The following is a 17,205-nucleotide window of genomic DNA, read 5'->3' as shown; positions in this document are numbered from 1 at the left end:
CAAAATCCATGCAATTTTTAACTGTCTAAAATTCTTTTAGGCAATTTAAGACAGAAAGAATTATTAAATCACTTTTCCATTTCATTTGATGAAAAACTGCACCGCCGCCGTTGTTCTATGTACTATCAATTTTAAAGCTCATAGGGCTCCAATTGGTCCCATGTGCAATCCATCACGAGTGGCATCGGATTTGTATTGCCAAAGTTGGGTGCTGCTGCGGATAGAACTGAATAAAATCTAACCCAACGTGTAAGTTAACTTTGAGCAAAGCTTAAAATCCTTCCCTGCTCCATCTCTTTCCAGGTTTCGAAACGTGACCGTTTCCCAATCCTGTCTCAAAACATTTCCAAGGTCTAACAAGCCTCACTGTCCTGAGTCCACAAGTGTAGAGGGAACTGCCCTCCTCCTCTCTCCTCTGCAGGACTGAGGGGCTAAAAAGCTATCTAAGAAATTCACTTTGTTATAAGAGCAAAAGCAGCAACCTACCAAATAATCTGGTTTCCAGAAACTACAGGTTAAAATACCATTAGATTGAAGTCAACCTTTCATCTATCCTATGTACACAGTTTTAAACAGCTGTGATCTGCATAAAAATGCTCACAGGTCTGCATTGCAGCTGAGAGTGCTTGAAAATCTTTGGTTATAGTTTTTTTTGATAGCAAATTGGGGTTTGGATTAATTCAAGTTCTTCAGGAAGTTCTTCTCCTCAATATTTTAGGAAATATCCACACAGTTTAAGAAAGAATCACCTCAACCTATTCTACCAGTTATGCTGAACTTACTCATATCTGACACCAAGGTTTTGGTTTTCAGCTGGAAAAAATTAATTCATTGTTTTAAAGCCAGAACATCTTTATGTGAGATTATCGATTAATGATCTTCAATCTTCAACTAAAATCTCCATGACTACAGTTTTTTAAGAAAACAAAGCCTTATCCATCCTGCAATTAAAGTCTATTGAACAAACACTCTTGCAAGATGAACCTGTCCCAGTTTCCTTGGCTATAATGCTCTTTTTCATTGTAACTATTCAGGAGAACATTTCTCAGGGGCACTGCATTTTTTTACCCTGTTCTAGAGCCTAGACCTGCCAAATGTTATACTCTTATCTCCCAGTCTTCACAACAGCAAAAAGCAATCATATATATAACTTCGTAGAAGACACTCTTGAATGAGTAGGTAGCTAGAAGAAAGGGAAACCCATGATTTCTGGAAACATAGCCTCTCTACAGTAGGAGCTGAAGGTGCTCAAAGCCTCCTGAAATCTTTGGAGTTTACCTGTGAATCCTATTTCAAAGTGTTATTAGTGACCCTACTACCAGAGAATATAAATCTGTACCTTAAAGAGATGACTTGCTTTTCCACTGGGATTGTTGCCAGGGAATAGATTCGACACAATGCATTTCAAGAACTAAATAACAATGGGTAATTGCTCGCTTAATTGAGAATTATATGTTTATCTGGCAAACACAATATCTGAAGGCCCACTCACGGTTGTTCACAGGTGTGCTTTGGTATTTATGTGCAGATATTTCTTGCTGTTGGGGCTGGCTGTGAGCTTCTGGCTGCTGCCTAGGTGTGCAGCTCAGGGTACTTGAGAGGGAGGGAGTGGAGGAAGAGTTGCTCAGTGCTCATCGTTAAAGCAATTCAGGAAATAAAAGTGAGTGTCTCTCAGCACAATATATTCCTGGGAGCCTAATCTGAATGAGCAATTCATCGGCATGTTTCTATTTCCAGCAGGGGCTGTGCCAATTAAGAGGGCTGCATATAAACCCTTCTAGTGATGTACACTGGGAGGTAAAAATAATGATAAAATATGGATTTATTTTTTCAGCTATTCCTTTAGTAATAGTGGGAATGGAGCAAAGCAAGCCTACTGCCTTCTCCTTTCACAGGCTGTTTCCATAAGTATCTGGCCATCTAAGAGGAAAATTCTCCTTTGGAAGTGCTAAGAAACTTGTCTCCCACTTCTTGTGCATCCAGATGGGAAAATAAATATATTGCAGCCAGGCTATTACATTTGGAGAATTAAAGGAAATTCTTGCATCTTTATAGTTAGAGTGTCCTTTTAGCACCTATTGTTGACTGTGAAGAGGTTAGGAGATGCTGAATTAATTTTATCTACAGTGTTCAGTCCTTTTATTCTTTTAGTATGAAGATGGGGTGGGAGAGGAGAGAACACCTGAGACATTCAAGCCTGTGGGATTCTGCTCTGTTGAACTAAGCAGGAAATAAAAAAAAAGAGCTGAAAGGACCCCAGTGACTTTCAGAGATGAGCAACTTTGAGATTCTCTTTGCATCACTTCAGTCAGTGCTGTGAATCTCTGTTTTATGCATCCAATTGTGGTTTTATGCTTTTTCCTTTGCTACCTCATGGCTGCAATGATGCCTTCACAGTAGCTCTGCTGTGAATCCATGAGCCTTCGAGGGAGGATTTCATCCACAAAGTGGGGAGAAACTGCTCTGGGAGGAGAAGAAATTTGTCCCCCACTGGGCAAGACATAGGAGTTTAAAAAACAACAACATTCCCATAAGAAGGAACAGGGAATTAAAGTACTTGGAGCTCTCCAATGAGCTCATCCTGGGAGGCACCAGTTGCTCCCAAGCCCCAGTTCCCTGCTGTACCATTGTCAGAGTGGGATCCATGAGCCCTGCGCAAATCCAGTATCCTTCTTCAAGTTAAAGGCTGCCCAGGAAAAACGAATGCATTTCCAGTTTGCTGAAATATTTGAAGTTCCAGCTCTTGTTTTCACTGTGATGCCAAATGAACTTGAGGCTTTTAGAAAATTTCAGTGTAAGAAAAAGCAAACAGATGGTTTTCACATCACTTTAGTACAGTAAGTGACCCTCATTTAAAACCTTGTTCTAAAGACTTAATTTGAAGTTTCTTCTGCAAAAAGGCAGGTGCCAAACCACAAAACTGTTGGGTGTCTACAGTAACAGGAGGGCAGTGGAAAGGAGCAGAAAACATCTCTCTTTCTCTGCTCTCCTGACAGGAGTTGTGTTAAAAAAATACAGCCCTGGCCAGCTAGGGTGTCACAAAAGCTTCTTTAGATACAAACCTGAAAACTAGGAGAGATCTTTGGTGCCAGTGTGTATCACAGATTAACTGGCAAGTGTGTTCCTTATAGCACTGAACAAGCCTGCTTCAAAAGAATTTAAAGAAATATTTTTTAAAAGTACCAAGAGAGCAAACAAAGTAGTCTTTGGATGACCTCTTGTTTCTCTTGACTAGCAGTAGCATTCATTAATCTACAGCATATGATAAAGTCAACTGTTCAGCTGGCTCCCAGTAAACTAGACTTCTTTAACTGACAAAGCCCCTGCCATCTAAGAATTTGGTTCATTTTTTCATTTAATGCTAAAAGACTAAATAAAATCCAATCTTCTGGAGCAATATTGAGATATTACATCCAGATGAAGGGTGGGTGTCATAAGAGAACAGGCTGCTAGCAATATTCTCTAGGCTTCTTGCCATCAGCTTGAGTTAAAGTAGTGAAGCTGAGGGAAAAAGCAAAGCAGTTTTGTATTCCTGCTGACACTTAAAAAAAAAGGTATAGAGGGCATTTCATCAAATTTTTTTTATATGATTATTGACCTGGGAGTAAAATGTTTATTGTATTCTTTGCTTCCTGATACAACACTTGTTTCATCTTAGGAAGTACTGTGTTTTATATAGTAAATATACATGCTCTGAGAGGAAAAAAGTATTTCGGATTCATACTCAGATCGGATTCCAAATGTCCGTGAATGTGTGTAATGGAAGGTGGAGATTTCATATTTCTCCCCTGCTAATTTCTTCAGGATGAGACAGCACTATCTGTTCTGCTTTTCAGAGTGTGTCAGTCCTGCCTGGAAAAGCTTTCATTGTGTAATGGCAGAATGTTGCCCCTACTGTGCTAGATTATTGCAATAAGAAGCAGAGTTACTGCAGTCAAACAAACACGAACTCTTGTACCAAACTGACAATAGCAAATAGCGTTTACAGTTCTTTTCAACTGATGCAAAAACATTCACACCATATGAAAGCTATAAGGCACTAAATGAGGAGCACATTTAAATGATGAACTGCACAAAGCCCACTGAACAGCAACCTGATCAGCTTTAAGGGCAGAGGTTGCAAGGGTTTGGCAGAGATGGAACAGCTTACACTGTCCAGCAAAAGACCCACTCTAAAATTAATTTTTCCAGGTCAGTCCTGCAACTTCATGAATCTGTGGCTTAAATGGGTGCTGGACAACCTCTGGCTATATGGGTTACATGATCACTAAAGCATATACACTATAGGGTGCAGCATGGCTCAAGGAACCATTTTCCGGATTTATGAGCACCGTTTCATGAATAACTGTCTAGTTTTTGTTCCTCTCCTCCCATTGTTATTCTGTTTTCTATTCAGCTCTTCCCCTCCCCACAGCAGAGAGGGGACTTTCATAACACAAGAGATACCCAGGGAATACTGAAGCAATGGTAACTAAGGCACACCAGGGAAGTTGAGGGCAAACACTGTACTGATGGCTATGTGCAGCAGATATATTCTGTATATTGTTAGTTCCATCTCATCCTGACCTTAATATTCCCTCCAGGGCTTTCTTCCCTGGCATACAGTGCAGCAAATACCTAGGGAATATTGAAAAAAAAAAAAAGAGAGAAAATTATCACGTTACCTAAGGCAACTGAAAAGTTTTAAAACCGCCCAGTTTAGTTGTGTTTCACAACTCCCATTTAACAGACAATGCCTGTCTCTCAAAATATCTGCAAGGAAATGTGGAGCCAAGAGGGAAGTTGGACTGCTTTGTCTGTGAGTCCTGCCTGCATCCAATTAACAGCCAAACTATTTGAAAGGAAAGTGATCAAATGGAATGAATTAATTTACAAAATATAAATGGGTATAATGTTTTTACAATAGAGATTTACATATTTGCTGAAATGGGGAGGTTTCTAAGCTTCTGAAAGCAAAGTCCATTCTGTTGGGGAAAGTGTGTCTTACTTGTATTTATTGTTTATATTACGTTTGGGCCTTCTGGGAGCAGTAAGTGATACTTTGCCATGTGCTGTACAACAAGAAGTCCTTTTCAGAAAGAACTTAGAGCCCAAGTAGAAGATATAAAACAGGAAGTTATGACAGGCTACAAACTAATGATGAGCTGCTCAACATATTAAATTTAATGTCTCCGACTTCACCTCCTGTCTTGAGTTCTACTTTTCCTCCATTGCTCTCCAGCAGATGCCCCATCTAGTCTTTGAAAATGCTGAGATCTTCAAAATACATTAATGCTGTAATGAATGACAAATTAGATAGCAATGTCTCTGTTTGAAACAGCGTGATTCTTGTTGGCTTCAGGATATACTTGGTAGAGAAATTCATGTGTCATGGATGTGGTTTCAGGATCTGAAACCAACGTTGCTGGTTACATTTGGGCCACATCTCCAAGGGTGGTTTTTATATTTTTTTCCCCTGGAACTGGAATAGTTGTATTTTAAATGAAAGGCTAAGCCTCAGGAAAATTAATTAAGAAGTTGAGTCTTTACAGCCAACTGCATTGTATGTGTGTTCCTCATGCCAGCTACAGATATTGTATCTGGCAATAATTTGCACTCTTAACAATTCTATTTAATTTTAATTTAGCAAAATGACTCTGTTTAGCTACTAAAGTCATAAAACCAGATTAAAACATCAATCCAATTAAATACATTTAGGTGTAATTTAATTTTATGCATACAATTGCTTATATTGACTTCCACTTCTATGTTTCAAACTAAGGAAAGGCTTAAGCGTTAAAATGATTTTGATTTGATTATAACACTGATTTATGATTTTAGTACTGACAACAGGGCCAATGGAACGTTGTCAGCAATGAATTTGACCCACTGTGCTGAAAAAAGGTGAGAAAAGCTTTTAAGAATTCAAAGACTCAAGAATTTCCAGCTAAGTCAAAAGATTGCCCAACATATGCCCCAAGCAAACTTCTCTTGAATACCACTCTTCTTTTGCTTTGCCATGTTTCCTCCTGGCTGAAAGGATGACCCAGACATCCTTCTGCTTGCAACAGAAATAAATAATAATGGAAACCATAAGGGAATAAGGGATATTTAAACATTTACAGTCATGGGTATGTCACAATGGAGACAAGCCACACTTTGCTATGGAGAGAAATGGCAACTCAGATGAAGCTATTCAGACAAAAATAAAAACTCAACACTCTTCCAGATTTTCAGAACTTATTTTTCTTGAGGTAGTCAGCAAAACTCTAGCATCTGTGATGTGTCTTTCCATTGTCTATAAAGCTATTGGAGAATAAGTCATAATTAAATATGTATAATAGGAAAACATCATGTTACATACATATTCAAGAGCAAATGTTAATTGATGGGCATAAGGGAATTTCTAGTGCAGAATCTGACCCTCAGAGATGCTGTCTTTGAGAACTAGCTATCTAGATACTTATATTACTCCCAGCACTATGATATCTGGGGGCCTTGCAAACGTTAATGAACTTATCCTCACAACCACCTTGTGAGGCTGGGAAGTTTTAGCATCGACTTTAAGGGAGTACAACCAGGCCCTAGGCATGCAGTGGCAGCCACAGAGGAGCTCAGAAGGAATCATGCTTGCTTCAAACAACATTAACTACTTGTTGGATAATAGCTGGGGATAATGGCACATACAGTGTCAAGTGGGTTGCCCCTCTCCCATAAATAATTTGGAGGAGAGAGCCTATGAAACTCCAGTGAGAGAGGTTTTGCAAGGAAGTAGGGGAAATAGTACTGCTGAGCTATGGATTCCCTTCTCTCTTCCCTTTCCATCATGAAAGCCTGATGGCTCTAAGTCATTTGCAGTTGCAGAAATGTGTGTGTGTGTGCGCATGTGTGTGTGCGTGCGCATGCGCATAGGGATGAGGAATGACGTCAAGGAGGGAAAAAAGGATATCACTTTTCCTATGGGTGCAGACAGACAGGTAGCGAAAATACTATATTAATATTTTTTACTTACTTTGTGTCCAGTTTCAGTCATATTGCCCACTTCAATAGCCATCAAAATGAGACCTTCTGTCAACTCTGGCGTGCTAAAGGGCTTGGCCCATACATGTGCAATAAGTAGCCATCTTCAATTCCTGAGTGTGGGAACTCAGATGGGAATTGCATGAGCAATTTTGGTCATTTTTCTCCATCAGAAAGTCACATATCCTGTATAGGTGTGGCATATTGTTTGAAGGCAAAATGACTTTAGCACATATCCAGTTCACCTTTAGGGATGTAATTTAAGAAGGGACTTTTTGTAAAGACACAGCACATATCTGGGCACAAAGGAGGAAGCAGCCTGACAAACTGAACAAAGCAGAAATTTTCTCTCTCTCCTGAATGTAAAAACAGGGAATGTGCAAAGTACAAGCATGCTTCATAAATTCCAGCTGCTGTCACTCAGTGGTGGAGAGGAATACGGGGGAATATCTGTCACTAACAGGCACCGCAACAGCAGGGCTTTTTTCCCCCTTCCTGGCAGTCCAAGGCAGATTTGTTTTTAACCCTTCTTGCTGTGAAAAGCCAGTGACCAAACTAATTCTGACTGTTCTGGGAACAAAATGTGAATATGCAGTTAACAACCTCAAAGTGTGTCGGTAGGAGGAAATGCTCCAGTGCTCTGCTTCTGCAAGATGGAGGAACCACCCAACCTCCATGGGCATCTGATATTGTCCTCACACTACAGAGGACTTCCCATTGCCTGTTCTGCTAAAATGAAAGTGTTTGCCCCCAGAAATTTCCTTGCAGGACTGGGGCACTGAGTGTTATAACCACAGTCTAATCAACAGTTTTGTTTCTACTCTGCAAAACCATCATCCAAATGAATTGTTTATCTATTTTTGCAGTCAGACCCTCAGAACACCTTTTTCCCTTGTCTTTCGAGAATGGGAGATTTCAAGCTGTTTAAAGTGTTCTACTAATATGCCCTAAATATATTGTATGTACGGCACAGAAATGGGGTAAAAGGAAGCTACTACACCCCCTAAGCAGCTAGAAAATATGCCAAGGTTCAGCAGAAGGCAAAACATGGCATATGAGTTTTTCTTGCCAAGGAGGAGAAAGTTGCAGATTACACATAGGGCAGATGTAATTTTTCTGTGAGCTGTGTTGTTCAATTCCTTAAGGCTCTTTATTTTTGTTTTTCTTAGTTAATACAACCCCCCCTCCACTAACTGCAGTCAGAGTTGCCTATGCAGAAAAATGACAGGATGACCTAACAGTAGAAAATTTGAAAAACTGGCTTGATTAAGCTTTTGTTGAACTTTGCAGCACCTGCCTTTCTATCTGTCTCATGAAGCTGTTTCTTAAGTGAGGAGGAATTTTTCCTCACTCTTCCCTATGTGCTTTCCTAGGCATGGAGAAAGGGGTGAGGACAACAGTCTCCATACTGGGATCTGGGAAAGAGTTAGTTAGAAAATGTGCTAGTTATACTGTTTTTTGAATAAAATAATAAACTCTGTTTTTCTGGGAATATTTCTATAACGCAGCTCTCAAATTTGTCCCCCCAATTCTGAGACTGCTGGTTAGAGATTACTACTTCAATTTTTAATCTTTCTGGGACAGGAATTTCTCTTGCCTTTAATGAGTGCACAGCAGCTAGCACAAGAGAGTGCCTGGTTTCAGGTGAAGAAAAAAATACTTTGCTAATGAATAGGAAAAAATAACACAACATTGAGAGTTCTCAAGCCAGAGAAAGAAACACACAAAATAAGACTTCATATGAAAGATCTTCATATGAAAAAAAAAAAAGAGAACCTTACTTAAAGCATGATTAAAAATTTGGCTTAATGTTTATAAAGGTATTCTGAGGTATTTCTAAAGGGAAAGGGTATGCAACCACAATGTGCCACAGAGAGATTGTATGTATGTTTAAAGATAAACCAGAAACTAATATGGTTTTTAATTCTTTGATGAAAACCAAAATTTTGTCCATTGTTATTGCATAGTTCCATTTCACTAATTTAAACATTTTTGCCACTGTTTAGCACATCACAAATAGCAGCCCCTGTTAGATTGGGATGCTCAGTTTGGAAGTTTATTTATCAGAGGCACATTGTTGAAAGAAAATCTAAGTGCAGGTCTAATGATTTCAGCATTGGATTAAATCAACCATTAGCTCCTAGGAAGTGGAAGGGTAAACTCTATCTCAGTTAAATACATGAAAGTATAATGCCACGTTGTTCTGCAATGAATTTGTGATTTATCATACTCTTTCTTTTTGGCTCACACTGGCTTAAAGCCCAAGAGTTGAAAATGTTAATGAACAAGCAAACAAGTTTTGCTTACAAAATTGTATTGTGTTAGGTGGTTTGAAATTAAACTAAATCTCTATCCAGATTAATATGGTAAAAGTGAGCTTGCTCAAAACATAACACAGATTCATTTAATTCATAACAAAGGGTTCACATTAACTCTGACTGGTTTTTGTTTTCTTTGAAAAAAAGGCAGTTTAAGCAATACTGAAGTGTTTTCTAAATTCACTGAAGTGTTGCCAAATTGTCTGGAACAAAACCATAATGTTGAAAATGCTGTAATGTTTTATTTCATAATTTTAAAACCAGAATACTTGAAATCTAAATGATTTTTTTGTTTTGAAATTTCCTTTAATACACTTAAAAAGTAAAGCTGCTTTAAAAAACTTCTTAAATTTGGAAGAATTTTTTCAAAGTGAAACACTTTTTGATTCTGCAAAACTGTTGGCAAACACAAAACAGTTTTTTTTCAGAGAGATTTAATTCCTCTGGCTTTAATGAAAAATGAATTCTCCATTCAGAGGAGAAAAGGTTTGTTTCTTGGTAGCATTAATACAAAAAGCCCTAATAAAGATAAGCCATTTCCTAAGAACAACTGTCAGCAAGTCCAAATAAAGACAATGTGAGAACCTAGGATTCATCTTGACCTGCAAATCTATACGAAAACTATCCTCAATGGGATTTTAACTTACATCTTTTATAGCTATCTTTCCCTTCATAAGTACTAGCCTACATGAAATGAATTTTATTTATTTTTTTCATTTTCAAAAATTTAAATTTAAAAATTAAATTTAAAAATTCAGCTTTAAATTAAGATTTTGAATCTTTAAAGTCTCAGGCCACAGATATTATTTCATTAACTAAAACCTTCCCTGCTTATTCAAGCCCCATTTGTCTCTCCCCCTCTGTCAGTATAACATCACCAGCAGTTTTATAAGCCCCGATCTCCTCCTCTTTTTTATCATGCTGTGCTTTTCCTTTTCATTTACTGCATGGCAGCATTTCTTTTTCTAGGTGGGGCATGTCTTCATCTCCCTCTCCATCCTTATTCTCCATTCGGGGTGTTATTGAAACTAATAATGCTTGTCTATAAGCATGGTAAGATGCATAACTTAGTACAGCACTTTTACTTTAAGGTAATGGCACCTCTTAATTATTCTTCCATCACTGTCTTCACAGAAATGAAAACTTATGAGGAATTCTAGTGGTCAGCTCATCTTTTGCATATACCAACATTATGTCTGCTTAACCACAGAGTAATTGACAATTATAAATCTGTTTTCTGTTCTATAAAGGGAGGGAATGGGACTAAAAGCTTGGGAAAAGAGAACAAGGCCAGGCAAAGTTTTGAAGACTCCAGTTGTGACAATATCTGAAGAATATACAGATCAGGGCTGTATTTACAATCTCAGCAAAAATAAGAGGCATTCAGCCAGATCTTTGGCTGATGTAAATCTGCACAATGTACAAAAATCATTAACACAGGGAAGGACCTGGCCAAGTGCCTTCAGCTTAAGGCATAATATTCACGATTTAGCAACCTCTGCTCTGAGTGATGGATCTGGGCTGATATTCACCAGGTGAAAATCCAAGCCCTCATCTTAAAATCAAGATGTCTATTGCATAGCTCAGGTAAATTCTGTGCAGTAATTGCTTGGGAAGAAAAAAAAAACCACAACCAAAAACCCCAGCTATTTCTTGTTATTACTTCACTTTTGCCTCAAATTGAAGTGTATAAATCTGCCTGCTTATCCTGGGCTCAGCTTACAGAAAGCTCACTGTACTTGCTTATGTGTCGTTATCTGTTGCCTTCTTGAATTGCTGTTTGATATTTTATTGGCCACCCAGAAGGGTAACAGAGCAAATAATGTACTGATGTTGAAATGCAACTTAGGAAGAACATTGTGGTGTGTGTATGTGTCTGGGGGTGCACATGTGTGTTTGTTTACAGGAAAACCTTTCCAATGAGTGTATTAAGCACAACCGGACCTAAAAGGATTCACTATTTTCTTCTGCAGTTTGGATTCATGCTGAATTATACCAAAGCAAAAATCCCCTGCTTGGACTTTTTTCTGTTGGCGACTCTGAGTTGAATTCTGCCTTGGTTAGGAAGTATTTTCTTCGGACCTAACAGGCACTGTGAACTTCACCATTTCATCCAAATGTCACCATTTCTGCTGAAACTGTGTGTCATCAGATGGTTTCTAACCAGCCTTTCTTGCAGCCAAACTCCACATCTGACAAGCTCTGGCTGTTCTTCACAGCATACTTTAAGTTTCTTTGCCCCTACAAAGAGATATGGCATCATCTTCAAATATACTTTACTTATAAATATTTACAAAAAAACATCATGGTCTATGATGAATTAAATCAATGGATTAATTGCATTAATAAATTTGCATAAAACATCTCATATAGAAAAAAAGCACAAATTTTAGCATATGTAGTCGAGTGCTAACTGTGCATTGGAGGCATGTGAAAGCACTCTGGTTTAATTTGAAATTTGCTCTGTTCAGGATCAGCTGGACTTTAAAATCTGGGATCACTTTGGGTGTTCCTCAGCTGAACCAGAGCCATGGGGAGTGCAAAATGGTAGAGGATGTTAATATAGAGCTTGTGAATATTCAGTGCACTTTAGCCTATGTCACTGGATTTAAAGGCAGTTTGTAAATCAACTTCCCATTCTCTGACTTCCATTGCTGAGTCCAGAAGTTTAGTCCAGGCAAAAATTCCAAAACCAACGGATACCAATGACCTACTCTGGATATTTCGATGTTAAATAAGAGATGAAAATTAAATCTAAATGATTTAAAAAAAAACTTTGCAGTGTATCTCAATGTACAGGCTGTGAACGAATGAGAACAAGGGAGGCAAAATCAGACATTCAATGCATCAAATGTAATAAATCCTCTGAGGCTAATCAGCCTGCCTTCCCCCACTAACCTCAGCCCCACGCTATGCCAAATAGTGAAAGCAGATGTCTTAGAAACAGGTAAAAAACAAACTGAATTCTCATTCCCCACAACTGAAACAAAATGTAGGGTTTGGGGTTTTGATTTGGGAAGCTTCCAAACTGAACTGCATGAGACATTTCATCCAAAGCCCTTCAAAGAAATGGCCCAAAAAAAGGAATTCAATTTAGCTGGCACAAGGAGAGAAGATCTATTGTAATATGGAAGAAATTCAAACGCTATAGGAGAGCAAAATGACATCTCAAATTGCTGTGATTTATCTTGCCTTGCTTACCTATATTTCTTCAAAATAGCAAGCTAACAAACCCAGTTATAGTGCTTAATACACAGAAATCCTCCCATTTCCTTCTCCCTTTTACCCTCTAATTTTCTTTAAGGAATTGCAACCAAAAATGCTCCATCTTTGGCCTTAGAAAACAAAATCTTTCCTCCAGAGTATTCTATGATCTTCAGATTATTGCTCTTGGCATCTATCTGTGTATGAAGAACACATTTCTAAGGTGCTTCACTCTGTGCGAGAATGTAAATGAAACAAGAAAAATATTACATTGGAATAGCTGAGGCAAGAATTCTTTAGGTCTATACGTGTGTATTACAGGTTCATTTTCCTGACTAAATACTTCAGGAGCCTACCAATATGATTCACATTCATCACAGAGAATGGTTGGGGTAACACACCATCATTCCTCGTGCTCTGACTCTCAGCCTGGTTAGCTGGTTTGAGAGCAGCGGGCAGAGGCTGACACTTTCAGTAGCATTGTGCCTATTTATACACACAATGAAATGAGATGGAAAGAGTTGTAATTTTTGTACAGCCCTGAGCAGCCTCTACTCTCCAAACTAGAACTCGGTGCTGTGCTTGGCACCCTTCCTGGCAATAAACGTGTGGGCAACTTGTTTCCCCCCATGCAGAAGGCCAAGGGCAATGTGTGTGTAAAATGGTGCTTGTGTCTCTCCTCTGAGAGCATCTGGAAGAGCAAGATCACTAGGTGAGGTTACTTTTCTCTGCCTGAATTGTACATCTGTTAAAGACACTTGGATTGGGGGAAGTTTAGGTAAGATATCAGGAGAAAGTGTTTCACCCAGAGGGTGTTTATGCACTAGAATAGGCTCCACAGGGAAGTGGTCACCATACCAAGCCTGCCTGAGTTCAAGAAGTTTTTGGACAGTGCTCTCAGGCACATGATGTGATTCTTGGGGTGTCATGTGCTGGGCCAGGAGTTGGACTCGATGATCCTGATGGGTCCCTTCCAACCCATCATATTCTGTGATTCTATAATAATGCTCCCAGGTAAATAATGTATTAAATATGAGAGAAACATGGCTGGACAAATCTTAAGGTGTTGACTGTATCATCTCCAGCCTTTTGCAGGATTGTGAAGCCTCAACACCCTATTAATGGAGTTTTGCAAAGGCACGTTGGAGGTATTTTCAGAAAATGGTTGAGGAGAATGTGTTTTCTTCCTTCTTTTTCCTTCTAATACTTGTACCCCTGAAGCAGCCCTCATTGCTGGAGCTGGTCTCATACCTGCATCTGTACAATTGTCTCTACAATGCCTTCTGTTGTTTGGGGATCTGTGGGGGAGATAACTAGCAGGAAAGGAATCTGGTCTCAGTGGGTCTTTGTGAGAGTTTTGATGCAACCTTTAGCTAATTAGTTTCATTTAATATAAATTCTCATGGCTGAAGTTCTCAAGAGACAGGATCACTGTTCTATGAAAGGAAAAAGCTCTTATCCTTAGCAATACTTTTGTATGCACTATCTTCTTGGGGGAAAAGGGGTAAGAGGAAGGCTTTGAAAAGCCACTATTGCCAGAACAGAATTGGAAGGTTGGGTTTTGTACAGTCATTTTTGCGTGATATAAGAAACTATTTTGTAAAACATGTACCCATAAAATTCCCATTGATTCAAAGAACAAAATGAAAGTACCCAAATAGCTGTAGAGACCCCACCTAGCTGAATAGATGTTGCATTGTAGTAAACTTTGAAAGTCCTATTGACCATAACTGTAAAATGTTTATCTGTCTGTCATGGCTTCCCTTGATCACAGCCCTTGCAGTCAAGAAATGGGTCCAGGAACGGAGGCGAGACTTGAATTGAAGCCCTGAGTAGTCTGCAGTGGTCACAGGGAGCTCAGGAGTGTTTCTGTAGGCAGCTGCATTGCTCAGCCTGAGATCCTCTGTTGGCTGATTCAGGCTGCGAGCAGCAACCCGGACATGTTTATGTAGTATAGGTAAAGGGAAAACAGAGAACCACATTCCTGTCTGATGCTCAGAATATAAATCTGTCAGAGGAGCCTTCGGAAGAGATTTTAGCCGGGGAGTAATGAAGTGAAGGAACTGTAGGTGAGTACAGATGACTTAGTAAACTAACGTAATGGCTGATTGGGGAATTAGCAGCACCGGGGAAATTTGGAGTGAAACATACCCCGAACCTTCTCTGTGACTGTGCCACTCAAGTTCACTGAACACGAGTATTTCCTGAGAATTAATGGAGATACTGTAGAGAAAATAATCTCTTGCATTTTGACATTTTTTTGCATCACTTGAAAAGCTCTTTCCCTCTTGCTTCCCCCTGGTTTTGGGTGAACTGACAGTTGTGCTGGCTGAGCATTTGCACAGTGCCCAAATGCAACTGTGAAGGGGTGGGAAAGGGCCAAAATAAGAGCCAGGTTCTCTCTATTGAAATTCAGTCTCAGAGTAAGCAATGCCCAACAAAAGCTGTGGCAGTTTGGAAAGCCAGAGCTTGAAACACAGGACCAGGTTCTTTTTCTACTGCAAGTCCTCCAGTCCAGAGAAGAACTGAGATTTAATTGATTTAAAGTAGAACTGGATTTTCTTAGTTAAAAAGGAAGTTGATTTGTTGCTTGTTGAGGTGCTAATCTTTATGATCTTAAGATCAACTGAAAAAGAGATGGCAAAGATCTCATTCTACTTCATAAAGCCTGAGCATCCTAGGTTGCAACACAGAGCAGTGCAGAGGAAAATATTTCACCTTTTGTACTGCATTGTTCAAAGATTTTTAAATAATCAAATACAACCAAAAAATGGACAATGTCTTTCTGCAAACTAATACTGTGCTGTACTTTTCTTTTGGAGTGTCTGTTTATTTCTCTTCTTTCCCACCACTTTTTTAATCTCATCTCCATATCTTTTCTTTCCTTTTACTGTCTTTCCACTCATTTCCTTAATCCTATGCCCACTGAGTCCCTCTGTTCATTTTCCTTCTCCTTTACTGTTAATAATTCTCCCCACCCAACTGTTGCCTGGGTTAACTATTCTGGTTAAGCAATAGGATTGGAAAAGCCAGCACTTATTTTGAGAAGACCTTGTGGGGAAAGAGGATTCATACTGTAATCTCAGGTGAGGGTCTAAACATTTCCCAAATTCTCTGACCCCTAAATATGAATATCATTTGACTTTGAATAATGAGCTATTCGTTCATCTCTATATAAAACTTCATATATCCTGACAGTTCCCTATTGCCTTCCTGTCTGAAGTGGCTCAGGAGTATAAATTATTCCAGCGAAGGTTGGCAGTAATTTATGCTCAATAAATTGACTATAGATCTGCTTGTTTCAGTAGGTAGCATGGGAAGGACTTATACATTTTACTAAATTCCCTCATTTGTTCTCGGACGGACTGTTCACCGTCCTGGGGCTGATTGTGAGCCCCAAACCTCTGTGATAGGCAGGTACTTGTGTGCCTTCAGTAAAACTGCTCCTTTGAGTAGCAAGTCACTGGTGTAAGGAAGAGGTAGCTGGGCTGGCCATTGGAAAGTCACTGGCACAACAGTGTGGAAACTGGAGATCATATTTTGCAATATATGTAAAGGGGAACTGATGAAACAGCAAAGGCTGTTCTTAAAAAAATTCCCCCTTGCTTTAACTGGCAGAAATGCCCTGTTTCTCTTTAGACTGATTTTTCCCAAAAAAGCATGAAACAGCCCATGTAGCCTTTTGTTTTCTTTTTTTTTTTTTTTTTTATGTAATATGGGCTAGTTCCCTAGTAGGGCTTCTGTACAAAAGGCTGTCTTTTGTCCAAGATGCAAAAAGCAGAAAGTAATTCATCACCTTTCAAGCACAATTTATTATGGGTCAGGGAGAAAGGTTTCACTCATGATCATTAGGTTTTAGTGGTGCAGATGCTGGACATGATGAACCAATGAGGCTTATCAGGTGTGATAATCAAAACAGATTTTCTTTTGTATCTGCTGTCTCTCTCTCTTAGAGAAATCTAGGTTTCAGACACTGACTACCATTTCATAAATACAGACATATTCCTTTATTGTTCTGTGTGGAAATTATCATGAAATATTTTAAATAAGAGTGATGGAAATTATTACCAAGCCTGAAGTTTGATGCAAGTTTTGAAACCTGCCTTCCTGGGCCCCGTGGAAGCAGTAAGGGCAGCTCCTCCTGCATTGCACTCTTTTCCTTCCACTAGTGCCTACAGCTGCAGCAGCTGCACCAGCACAAAGCAGGGAGTGGGGGAGGCAGACACATCCCATGGCCCATGTGTGATCCATGGGTCCAGGCTGGTTACCTGGCATTAAGCATATGCACAGCACCTTAGGGTCAGATCCTGCTGTGAACACTGCACAGGCAGATCACTATGCAGTCTCACTGTAGACAAAAGCCTTTGTGTGGCTGCAGAGATCTGTGTGCAAGTAAAAATCTGCTTTAGGGTAATCAACATAATTAAAGGGCTAACCTTGCATTGTGGTGTAATTCTGGCTCCATGGAGTTACTGAAAATGTGTCTGTTGAATTCGATGAATCTTTGGGGCCGTCGGTCCAGCTCTCCATGTAATTCAGCTTTGCTTTGCAGTTTTATAAACTTTGCTATTAGCATTGCATCTGAATGCTTCACCCATTCCCGCTTTGCAGCATGGTGAGATGATCACAGTGAGCCTCACTGAGAGAAATGGAAAAGCAAAGTGCAGCACTGAGGGGGTTTGCT

This window comes from Manacus candei, unplaced genomic scaffold (assembly GCF_025592945.1).
Source record: "Manacus candei isolate 608988 ecotype Guabito, Panama unplaced genomic scaffold, ASM2559294v1 h1tg000023l, whole genome shotgun sequence".
Classification (NCBI taxonomy): Eukaryota; Metazoa; Chordata; class Aves; order Passeriformes; family Pipridae; genus Manacus; species Manacus candei.
The sequence above is the reverse complement of the archived record's forward strand: the minus strand, read 5'-3'. Positions refer to the sequence as shown.